At 35.5% G+C, this 12385-nt stretch overlaps 1 pseudogene; it reads right to left on the bottom strand.

The window, feature by feature from the left end:
• Positions 1–1483: 1483 nt before the first annotated feature.
• Positions 1484–10258, bottom strand: LOC145127508 (protein JINGUBANG pseudogene; annotated as a pseudogene).
• Between the last annotated feature and the right edge of the window lie 2127 nt (positions 10259–12385).

Genomic DNA, 12385 nt, shown 5'->3' with positions numbered 1-12385 from the left:
CCAAAAGATTGATATAGCTGAAAAATAAGCAGACGAGTATGATTCTTTGGTTATGGAAGAATTAGATGCAAAAATATTTGTTGTAAAACCCGCCTATATTGCAAATAAGGCATAACTTGTCAATTTAACATATATTTAGTGCATTTGTTGTACATTGAACAAAATAACAAATCATAACAATTTACTTTGAGTGTCTTTAATAATGTTAATAGAGTAGTCTCATAATAAATGGTTGCAGGTGGTTTTTATTAAAAGTGATGTGTAATCGTGGTGTAATAGTATATGTCTGGTACAAATATAGGAACCCCATTGGTTGTGGTAGTTGGGTAGATTGATGTATTTCTTCTTTTAATCATCTTTTGTTGTAATTAACCTTTGTACTCTTTTGCCCCACGAATTTGCTACTTGCTAATCGTGGTGGCTTATTATTATTATTATATATCTATTTGGCGTTTCCAAAAAAAATAGAGTATAGTTAAAAGGGTATAAAGTACCGTTAAAACTACAATATAGAATACAGTGATTACAGTTTAAAAGGCATTTATTATAAGTGATAGAGTACGGTGTTGTTTAATTGTACACTCTCCAAATAATACGTCTTTTTACTCTTTTTCTAGTTGTGATTGATATCATTTTAAGCATTTGAACCACATATTAAATTGCTTATACTATGTTTAACTAGTCTTCCCTTTGCAGATGCATAACAAAAGCTTGAAATTATGAAAAATCTAATATAGTGCATGCTACATGAAATACAACAAACGAATGGCTTGTCGATCGGATACAAAATATAAGAAAAATATAAACTTTTAGAATATAGATATTTTGTTTGATGAATAGACATATTCATAAAAAAACGATGACTATACTTAGCAACAAAACGTTATAAAAGGCCCACATACCCCAAAGACTTTTGTTGCAGTCATGATGCATTCAAGCACTAACATAAGTAGGGCAATCAAAGCAAGCAATAATCTCATAAGTTTATTTATTTGCGTGTTTAAAATAGACAGCATAATGATGGATGCTATTTTTTATTATTCTTAAAATTCCTTTGTTGTAATTTTTATAATAATTTTAGATGGTTAATTTAACGAGAGACTCAGCTCGTTGCTTCAAAAAATATTGCTCTTGGAACGAATTTTAAATAATATTCGGAGACTTTTGGTTAGTAGATTGTTTTGGAATGAGAACGTAGAAAAAAAAAACAAAAAAAAATCATTTAATAAGCAGTTTTCCAATTTCATGCATGGATCTATGTTCGTGACTATATAGAGATACAGATACACACAATGTCTCATATAGAGATATAGATACACACAATGGTGACCGATCTTCAACACCATTTATAGACTACGATATATATATATGATCAAACATTTTCTCCTTCAGTCTTCTCCCCAATGCCAAATTCCGATCGTCGTTTTAATCGATAAAAACTAAAAATTTCTTGCAGTTGTGTCATGATGGATATCTACATGTTTCAGGCTAGCAGTTCCGACACCCGCCAAAGCTTCAAAGAGTTATCCAAACTGCCACTGTAAACTATCCATTCTTCATCTTTCCGATCATCATCATCATCATCATAATCCTCATTCCGATCTTGAACGGCGAGACATTTCACCGGACCAGTATGACTATTCAAGACCGACAAACAAGTATGAATACCCCTACCTTCACTCTGCCACACGCAGATGCTGCTGTCCGCAGACCCACTCAACAACAAGCTTCCGGCAGTCGCGAGACACAGCACTGCAAGCTTGTGACCCCTTAGAACTCCGCCGTGTGACAACGTTTGCTTATTGCGTTCCCAAAAGTTCACCAGTCCATCAGAGGATCCCGCGTACACGGTGGCCTGATAGGCGTTCACCACCACAGACGTGACAGCACTGTCCTGATCCAAAAGCGTGTAAGCCAAAAGGTACCGTCCCGTCCGCGGACCCGGTAAAAACCAAACCGTCAAACCCAACAACGACGGAATTAATGGCGTCGTCATGAGCGTTTACAGATTCTAAACATTTCGAATTCGAAATCCTCCAAACTTTCATTGTTCTATCCCACGATCCAGAATACAACAACCCTTTTTCTTCATCCAAACTCATGCAAGAAACAACATCATGATGCTTGATCCATGGAAGGTTACGATGTCGTCTTGCTTCAATGTAATTATTAGGGTTCATGGAGGTCTTGATATAATCTCTTGTCCTGGGTAAATTACCGATCCGGTTGTAAGCTTTTTTCTGCTTATCTGAATACTTCCAAACCCGAATTTTTCCGTCCTGGTGGCCTGTAAATATCCGATTACCAAAAACGACGATTGCTTTCACTAATCCATTGCTCGATTTGAAACCCGAAAACTCCATCAAATTCTTCCACAGGGAAAATGACTTATAAGCCCAACAAAGTTTCCAAACCGTTCAAAAAACTCTAATTATGTTTTGTCTGTTCAAAAAAACCCAACGAATTAACTTTTTGTCTAAAAAAGCCCAACTATCTTACACTTCTCATTTAGGGTCAACCGGCTAATGAAAGTCAACGAATGACATGGATTATGATGTGTAATTAAATATCAGAAAATGACTTGTAAGACCAACGATGTTTCAAAACCGTTCAAAAAACCACAATCATGTTTTGTTTTTTGAAAAAAACCCAACGAACTTACGTTTTTGTTCAATTCTTATTAAAGGCAACCAGGTTCATTAGATATATAACTAGTTGGCAAATGACATGACAATATATTTAATGACATGGAATAAACATATTAGAATTGCCCATCTGTTCAAACAAGCCCTGAACTTTGTTCGAACAAGCCCTTAAATTTTTTCTCTGGATGATCATCTGTTCTAGATGTCCAAATCCAAGAAGGGCGTCCACATCCACATGCGTTTTCATCATCAAATATATTCTTTGTAGATCTTGAGTTGGACATCAACGATTGAGAGGAAGAATAAGAAGTAGCTATTACAAGAGATCAAAGACAGACGCCGCTCGTTTTTCTCTTCTACAAGCCCTAAATCGATATATAAAGGAAAATTCTAATCGGTTTATTCCATGTCATTAAATATAATGTCATGTCACTACAAGAAGACTGGGCAACAGCGGCGACGCCTGTCGTCGCTAAAGGTTCGGGATGTCGCCGCTAATACCTTTAGCGGCGACGTGTCGCTGCAAATGCGTCGCCGGTAATACCTCGTCGCTAATACACCTAGAGTCGCCGCTAAAGGTTGACGGTCGCCGCTAATGATATGTTGCCGCGATTACTGCCTGTCGCCGCTAATGATATGTCGCCGCTAATACGTTTCTGTCGCCACAAAAGATGTCGCCGCTAATACATTTTTGGTTTTTTTTTAAAAAAAAAATTATTTTATCTATTTATTTAACATTAAATTTATAAAAAAAAACAATATAACATTTATAAAATCTGATAACTTTTTATAGAAATATTAATCCATACACAACCAATCCAAAATATTAATCCATACCACATTCTAAAGTATTCTTTCAAATTACAAAATGTTCGACTGCCTTCGCCTAATTTTCACGTGACATACCATCGGGGGGGGGGGGGGGGGTTGTTTAATGCGGCTGGGATATCTGCAGGCCCCCCGATTTCCTTAAAATAAGAATGAGCTTTACTTTTTCGGCCTCTGTAAACTTTTGCAAGAGTCGAATCAATGCTCAGCAACAATTGAGCACGCTCCTGATCCATGTTAACCTTATCCAAATCAAATTTATTCTGCAAAATACAAAAAATTTAGTTAATTAAATAACAATCACAACTAAACTTAAAATTGTATCCAAGTTACCTTTTAATGCACAACTGTTGCATTCCTTAAGGCAGGGGAAACATTGTCCCAACCAGATACGTTCAAAGGGACGTTGTTCCACAAGTACCTCCCAATTTCATGTGTGAACCAATTACCACGCTTCCCGATAGGGGAATATGTGATCTCCCTGTCGAAATCCAAATCCACGGGTTTTCCCTTGTTTGCCCGTATCAACTTTCCCAACTCGATATTTTTTGACACGCCCCTTCTTTTTTTGGAAGTTCGGATGAAAAAATACAATTAAAAATATTAGTCACGATAACTTATTATAAAATAATAAAAATAGTTAATAAATATATCATAATAAAACTCACCATCTTGTTCGTGCTGACCACGACCAAAGCCTACTGGAGGTGGTGGATCCCCGACTCCATCACCTCCATGTCCAAGCCCCATAACATCAGCCATCATGGCCAAGAGTATCGCCCATGTAAACCCCATCTGTAGCCTGTAAATTACAAGATGTACAATATAGAAATACAATATGAATAAAAGTTAGTTACCTTGCGAAATTGTAAGATATACAATATAGAAAAACAACATAAATAAAAGTTAGACAAACAATATGAATTAAAGGTACATTTCAAATAAAGTTTCTATTACAAAAAAAACATTTGGTTTTTTTAATCAGAATCTTCATCATATACTTCAATGTCTTCTTCATCGGTATCATAATCAGAATCGTCATCATCATAATCAGTCTCTTCATCGGAAACATTATCGATTCTACCCGTTGGGGGAGGTACTTCAGTCTCGTCTTCATCGTCATAATCAACATTGTTTTGAGCTACATCAACATTGTTTTGAAAGTATTGTGAGAAGTCGATAAAAAGTCTAGCTCCAGATGAAGAGTTGTTTTGAACTATGTCAACATTTTCGGCCTCCACATTGTCGACATCTTGGACAGAGTCACTGTAAGCATTTTGGACACGAGCATTGTCGGATGGTAGATCCCAAATATTTCGATGATTAACATGCTCGACGACACAACGAGGGTTGTTTTTTTGGTTTCTTCGATGATTAACAGGCTCGCGGATGTAGAACACTTGTTTGGCTTGCGAAGCATATATGAGTTGATCATCTTGGTACGCTTCTTTTTCTATGTCGATACTTATGAAATTATCATCAGGAATATCTCCCGTGTCGATACTTAATAATCATATGGATATTACACCTCCATAATCTCTTCTAACTGGCCATAATATTTCTCTTCATTCTCACCAACCGCTAGAACCCCAGAGTTTTGCGTTTTGTGTTTTGCGTTTTGTGTTGTGCATCACGACTAAGTACCATAAACCTAACACCGTTGACTATGCACGCAGTGTAAGTATAAACATCCATTTATGAACCCATTGAAAGGGCTGACAACTCTTTGTGGATTTCTGGAGAGTTTTCTTTTTCCATCTGATAAACCTATTAAACATATGTTGATGTGTTATGTATTCTTGATTTGTTATATTTATCAAAGATATTTGTTTGTTAATTATTATTACCTTTTCAAGAAACCAGTTGGGAAATTCGGTCTTGTCGTCACTTTCAGGATGTTCAGATTTGAATTTTCTATATTGATGAATATATATATATATATATATATATATATATATATATATATATATATATATATAAATAATTGATGAATGGAAAAAAGTAACAATAAATAATGAAAGATAATTAAAAGTAAGAACACTTACTCGATGTATTGTCTGACTTCTTGACAACTATTCAATATAAACCATTCTATATTACGTTTCTCCCTTATATCAAGATGTTTGATTTGCGTTGCGCTCGTCGGTCGACACTTGGACTCAAACATCCAAAACTTTGTTTTTTCAATGACAACGTCTTCGTTTCTTTCAAGGCGATTGACATCTCGAAGGTACATCGAACAAAATGTCAAAGCTTCTTCAACAATATAACCTTCAGCTACACAACCTTCCGGCCTCGCCTTATTTCTGACATAGTGTTTTAGTTTTTTCATATACCTTTCGAATGGATACATCCATCTCATACATACCGGGCCTCCGACAATCGCTTCATCAGGTAAATGCAAAACTAAATGAATCATAATGTCGAAAAACGCTGGAGGATAAATCAACTCTAACTTGCACAAGATTCTAATAATGTTTTCTTTTGCTTTCCTCATATCCTCCACCTTTAGTGTTTTGGAGCAAATTTGCTTGAAAAACGTACAAAGATCTACAATTGGTGTAGAAGTTTCTTTGTCCAATAACGCTCTAACTCCAATCGGTATCAAACGTTGCATAAGAATGTGATAGTCATGAGATTTCAACCCAATAATGTTAGTATCATTATCTACCACTTTCTTACTGATGTTGGATCCAAACCCATCAGGAAATTTAACATCTCTTATAAATTTACAAAAGATTTTGCGGTCAGGTTTCTTGAATGAGTAGCTTGCATGTGGTCTAGTGAACTTGTTACCCTTTTTTTGCAACCATTGATTACGCCGGATATTCAGATTTTTCAAGTCCTCACGTGCATTTGATGTGTCTTTACTCTTATCATTCATCATAGAAGTACCCAAAAGACTCTCACCCACATTTTTCTCGACATGCATCAAATCTATGTTGTGCTTCAGCTGCAGAGAAGACTAATACTCGAGCTCGAAAAATATGTTATGTTTCGACCAGTTCAAATCGAATCCTTTCCGATCCATGTTTTCCTTGAGAGTGTTAGGATGTTTACCCGGTTTACGAAGTATTAGACGACCTAGTTGCTCTTGTATGTCTTCATTAGTAAAGTGTCTCGGAGCGGGTCTTGTCTCGGGTTGCCCGTTAAATTTCAAACTCATCCTTAATGGATCATCAGCATCTAAGAACCGACGATGACCGATATAAACAACTTTATTTACTGCACGGTACGAGGGCGTGTCTTCATTGCAAGTCGGGCATGCTCTATACCCTTGTCCGCTCCAGCCCGATAAACTACTACGAGCTGGAAAGTCGTTTATTGTCCATAACAACATAGCTTTCATCGTGAAGAATGTGTTTGTCGTTGCGTCTTTAATACGTACGCCTGATTGCCACAAAAACTTAAGCTCTTCCACTAACGGCCTAAGGAAAACATTTATGTCCTTTCCAGGCGCTTTAGGGTCGGGAATCAACAAGGCCAACATGAATGATGACTCTTTCATACAAAGCCATGGTGGCAAATTGTATGTGGTGAGTACAACCGGCCACGTACTATGCGGATTACACATGTTACAAATGGATTAAAGCCATCAGCTGCCAGCCCTAGACGTATGTTGCGAGGTTCACTCAAGAAGTCAGGGTAATCTACATCAAATTTTTGCCAAGACTCTCCATCAACGGGATGACGCATCACACCATCTTCTGATCTCCCAGTACTGTGCCATATCATATTTTTAGAAGTGTACCGTGAACAATACATACGGCGTAGTCTAGGGGTCACTGGAAAGTACCGTAACACCTTATGAGCCACTTTCTTACGCTTGGTGTTTTTATCAATCCACCGACTCTCTTTACAAATGGGACAAACTTGCAATGACTTATGTTCCTTCCAGAAGAGAAAACAATCGTTTTTGCACACATGTATTCACTCGTACCCCAAACCTAACTTCTTCAGTTTCTTTTTTGCTAAATAATATGAACGGGGAACCTTGTTGCCTGGTGGAAATGCCGAATGCAACAACTCAAGGAGTTGATCAAATGAACTATCAGTCCATTTATTGTTGACCTTTATATGCATCAGCTTTACTAAAAAATCAAGGAAAGAAAACGAACAACCAGGATATAACTTGGTTTCGACTGCCTCTAACAACTCTTCAAAATCATCATCGACACCGCTACCCCCTGTATTCGAGGTTCCTTCATCGAGGTTTGTATCATTTTCTCTCGACTCCCACATAACATCGTCAATAACATCAGCCATCTCGTTGCTTGGCGATACGACATCTACAACTCGAGGGATTAAAGGTTCACCGTGATATATCCACGTGTTGTATGCTTGACTGAAACCATATATACGAACATGACGTCTCATTGCTTTCAGATCCATGAAATAACAATTATCACATTTCTCACACGGACATCTGGTTTCACCTTTACAATCTAGGTGTAACATGGATCTCTCGACAAAAGAGTCGAGTCCTAGCTGGAACTCGGGAGATTGACGATGTGGATTAGTAGTCCAACTTTTATCAATAGACACGATGCAACTGAAACATAATTTAGTGTTTAAGGTTTACTCTACGGGAAACAAAAATCAAGTAGAGTATTCATAAAGTTGATGATTCAAAAAGTATCCCAACATGGGAACACTTGATTTTAAAACTACTTTAATTTGATTTTACAATTAATTTATTATTTTTTTTATTTTTTTAAAATTAATTTAATTTTATTCTATAATTAAATTAAAATTACTAGAAGTATGTTGCTATTAATAACCTAATTAAGCTAAAGTTGTAATGACCAACATTAAGTCACTAAAAGTATGTTACTATTAAGTTGGTTTTATAATTGATTTAATTTGATTTTATAAAGGTAACTTAATTTGATTCTAAAAGTAAATTAATTTGATTTTCTAATTAAACAAAATCAAACAAATGTATATATACATCCAATTTCAATTTAATGTCAAATTTCATTTTTAAGCCAATGTGGTATAAACAAAAATTTCAAAAACATACTCAAAATGCATAAAAACTTCCCACAAATCTGAAAAATGATACAATATTCCAACAAAATGCATACAATCCAACAAAATGCACAAACACTTTTTATCTCAAAGAGAAAGTATGTTGCTATTAATTTAGTTTAATTTTCTAAAAAATTAATTAATCTAAGGCTTACTTAATCTAAAATAAATCAATATTATAAAAAAAATATAAATAAATTTATGAAATTTTACATTAAAACTTTGGATTCAATTAAAAGGATTTTTCCATAATAAGGTAAACTTTGAAGATTTTAATTGAAGTTTCTTTGTTTAAGACTAGATTTTTAATTATTTTTTAGAGCAAGGGACCAAAACCATACAAAGCAGAAGTTGAGGGGCTGAAAATATATATTTTGTAATGGAGTTTGGTTAAATCAGGAGGTTTGATACCTCCTGATTCCTCCTTCATCGCGATCGTTCTTGCAGAGAAGCAAGAAAAAAAAATCGAATGGTCTTGTCTATCGGTGATCTAATAACAATTCAAGAGGCAATTTCCAACATATATATAGCATCAATTTATACCGGTAATGCGCAGATAAGAAGCAAGAAAAAAAATACGAATGGTCTTGTGTTTATCGGTCATATAAGAACAATGCAAAAGGCAATTTTCCGACATATAGCACCAATTTATCATCCAAAATAGAAAAACAAGTAAGAAATAGGAGCAATTTTACATTGAATGTGAGGAATTTCCGAATTGAGCTGAGGGTCGCCGGTTGTGAACTGATGAATTTATCCTCCACTCAATCCACTTGTGAACTGATGAAGCAATTTCCGAATTGACCATTTTATCCTCCACTCAATCGACTTGTGAACTGATGAAGGAAAGAAGCTGCAACCAAGAAACGAGCGACAGAAAGAAAGAAACAGCGCGTAGGAGAAAAAGTGGCGAAAAAGGAAACTGGAAATGGGGTTATCTGCACGAGTATCAGCGGCGACGCATGTGTATTAGCGGCGACAAAAGAGTAATAGCGGCGACTCCTTGGAGGGAAAAATTAACCCCTTTTCTACAACCGTTGGATTGAAAACAAATCGGACGGATAGGGGTAAGTTGACGCGGATCGCCGTTTGGGAGCATTACCGGCGACGCCTTTAGCGGCGACATGTAACGCGTCAATTAAATGTCGCCGCTATTGCCCCATGTCGCCGCTAAAGGCGTCGCCGGTAATCCCAAGATTTCTTGTAGTGTGTCATTTGCCAACTAATTTTATACCTAATGAATTTGGTAGCCTCTAATGAGGATTAAACAAAAGCGTAACTTCGTTGGGTTTTTTTAACAAACAAAACATGATTGTGGTTTTTTGAACGGTTTCGAAACTTCGTTGGTCTTACACGTCATTTTCTCAATATTTAATTACACGTCATAAGTCATGTCATTCGTTGACTTTCATTAGCTGGTTGACCCTAAATGAGAAGTGTAAGTTAGTTGGGCTTTTTTAGACAAAATGTTAATTGATTGGGTTTTCTTGAACACACAAAACATAATTGAGGTTTTTTGAACGGTTTGAAAACTTCATTGGGCTTATAAGCCATTTTCCCTTCTTCATGTTATTAGAATCCGAACCTGTGTACAACAAATCCCCGGACGATGCTAACGAATATATATGACCCTCTTCACGTATCAAAGACCCGATCAAGCCAGTGTAGATGATACCATCTTCTCCATTGCTGCCATGTGGAAGTGTCCAAGGAGATTCAGAGTAGGGTGATGGCATATGGTTGATTGGAGACATGAAGGAGACTGGTGATGAACATGAAGACAAGACTGGGCTAGGTAATGAGGCGTTGCTACTGCGGTGATTAAAATTATTTTCGGAGTTTTCTGGTTGTTGGTGGGTGGTGATGAAAACGTTTGGTTCTGAGCTGTGAAGGAGAATGGCTAGTTTTTTTCGGACATTGTTTTTCTTCAAAAAGAAGGTTTGCCCACCCATTTCTTTCATCATTTTGTTTAAGTTGAATAGATAGAGTGAAGGAAGCTGAAACAGTCGTTGATTGTGTATGTTTTGCTGATAATGTGAAGAGTCATACTTATAATTGGATTTGTGTTGCGAGGGTGTAAAAACTGAAAAGTTTGGGTAGGGTTCAAGTAGGTGTACGATTTGTGGAAAGATCCCACACGTGTCCTACGTATGTGGAGTAAAGTCTTTCTATTTATGTGCACCCCATAAATGATAAAATATAACTTTAACCTAGGCTCTAGGGCTATCGAATATGAAAGACTTAAAGTCAATTATCATTTATTTATATATCAAAATATCTTATAATCAAATATTATATTTTCTGAAAGCATGCCTATTTGGCAACTATGTTGTGTTTATTTGTTTAAGAATAAAATTAAATACTCTACTAACTTTCTTCTACATGTTCAAACGTAATTACTAACGTGGTTAAAAAATTATTTTCTTTGATTTAGTGGTTAGTCGTTCATGTGAAATTTTATCAAGCACGTCGACTAATTAATAAGTTATTGAATAAAATCAATAATCTTATAAAAGTATAAAAATAATAAATTAATTAAAACGACAAGTGTAGGAAATCTAGAATAACGGGAATGGAAGACAATTTTCACTTGGGTTTCTTTGACTATTCTTCTTGAAAACATGTCTTACTTCCTTGCTTACTTAGGAAGTTATGGATCTTTTCATTTCAGTGCCTCGAATGGTTTTTGTTGTCACATGTGAAACCTAGAAACGTGGCATCTTTTTGTCTCTCCAATTATAGCATTTTCAAACATGTTTTCTTTCATTTTCACCTTTAAAAATATTTTGCTTTTAGTTCCCATATGAGTTTTTTTGCAAGTGATGTCCAGCCTAGCTGGGTTGATGCATCAGATTTTATATACATGTGGGGCGTGAGGTCGGGAGTTCTATTCGCTTAAACTATCTCTTGTGGTGTCACCTGTGGGGAATTTTTCCCTGGAAATCCCTATGGGGCTGGGTTTGCCCTGTAAAGGAGCTCGAACCCGGGGTGCTCGTTGAAATATTGCGATGAGGCTTCACTTAATTCGTTTGCCGTTTCCAAAAAATATGAGTTTTTTCAAGATTTATATTTTTGTTGTAGATTTTTTTTTTCTAAACAAAACACCTAAATTTTATAAACTAGCTAGCAATAAGCTATAGCTAGAAATCTGGCAGAAACAATTAAAAAGAAATAAGAATCGATCATTATCGAGTTTTACAACATGAACAAAAATTTTTTCTTGAAGAACCATTTGGTTTTGTATTACAAATGAATACTTACTACAGAACCATCCTCACTCTTAGAAAATAATCTTCACTACATCACTCATCCTAATCTACACTCACATATAAGTACAATAAGATAATAAATAAGAACCTTAGAAAGTATGAAGAAGATGATACACTAGAATAAAGAGAGTATAACAAGAGAGGAAATTTGAAAAACCCTAAATTGTGTATACACAAATGAGGCTACCTTCAACATTAATAACAGTCCTAAATTGGATTCGGGTCTGGTCGACAAACCCGTGTCTTCATTTATCTTTAACATGTACCACTTTTACCCCTTTGCAACAATTCCTTATTATTTAACTAAAAGTATTACATATTCAATACAACACCTTTGATTACATTGCCAAAAATAAAAAATAAAAAAAAATAAAAATAAAAAAAAAAACTAACTAACTATAGCAATTAATTATTTAACTCTTTTACTACTTTAGTTGACTAAAAATATCATTTTCAACATTCCCCTCACATGAAAACATTAATCCATCTAAAATTGATGACAAAAACTTAACGGCTTAATTAATTTGTAAGAATGTCAACAGTATGTTGAAGTGTTGAAGTGACTCAACTTTAACTACTTTAATTACCCATTCCGAAACTTTATCACAAATT

This window comes from Lactuca virosa, chromosome 7 (genome assembly GCF_052849685.1).
Source record: "Lactuca virosa cultivar CGN04683 chromosome 7, Lactuca_virosa_CGN04683_v6, whole genome shotgun sequence".
Taxonomy (NCBI): domain Eukaryota; kingdom Viridiplantae; phylum Streptophyta; class Magnoliopsida; order Asterales; family Asteraceae; genus Lactuca; species Lactuca virosa.
This window is presented reverse-complemented; position numbering and strand designations above follow the sequence as displayed.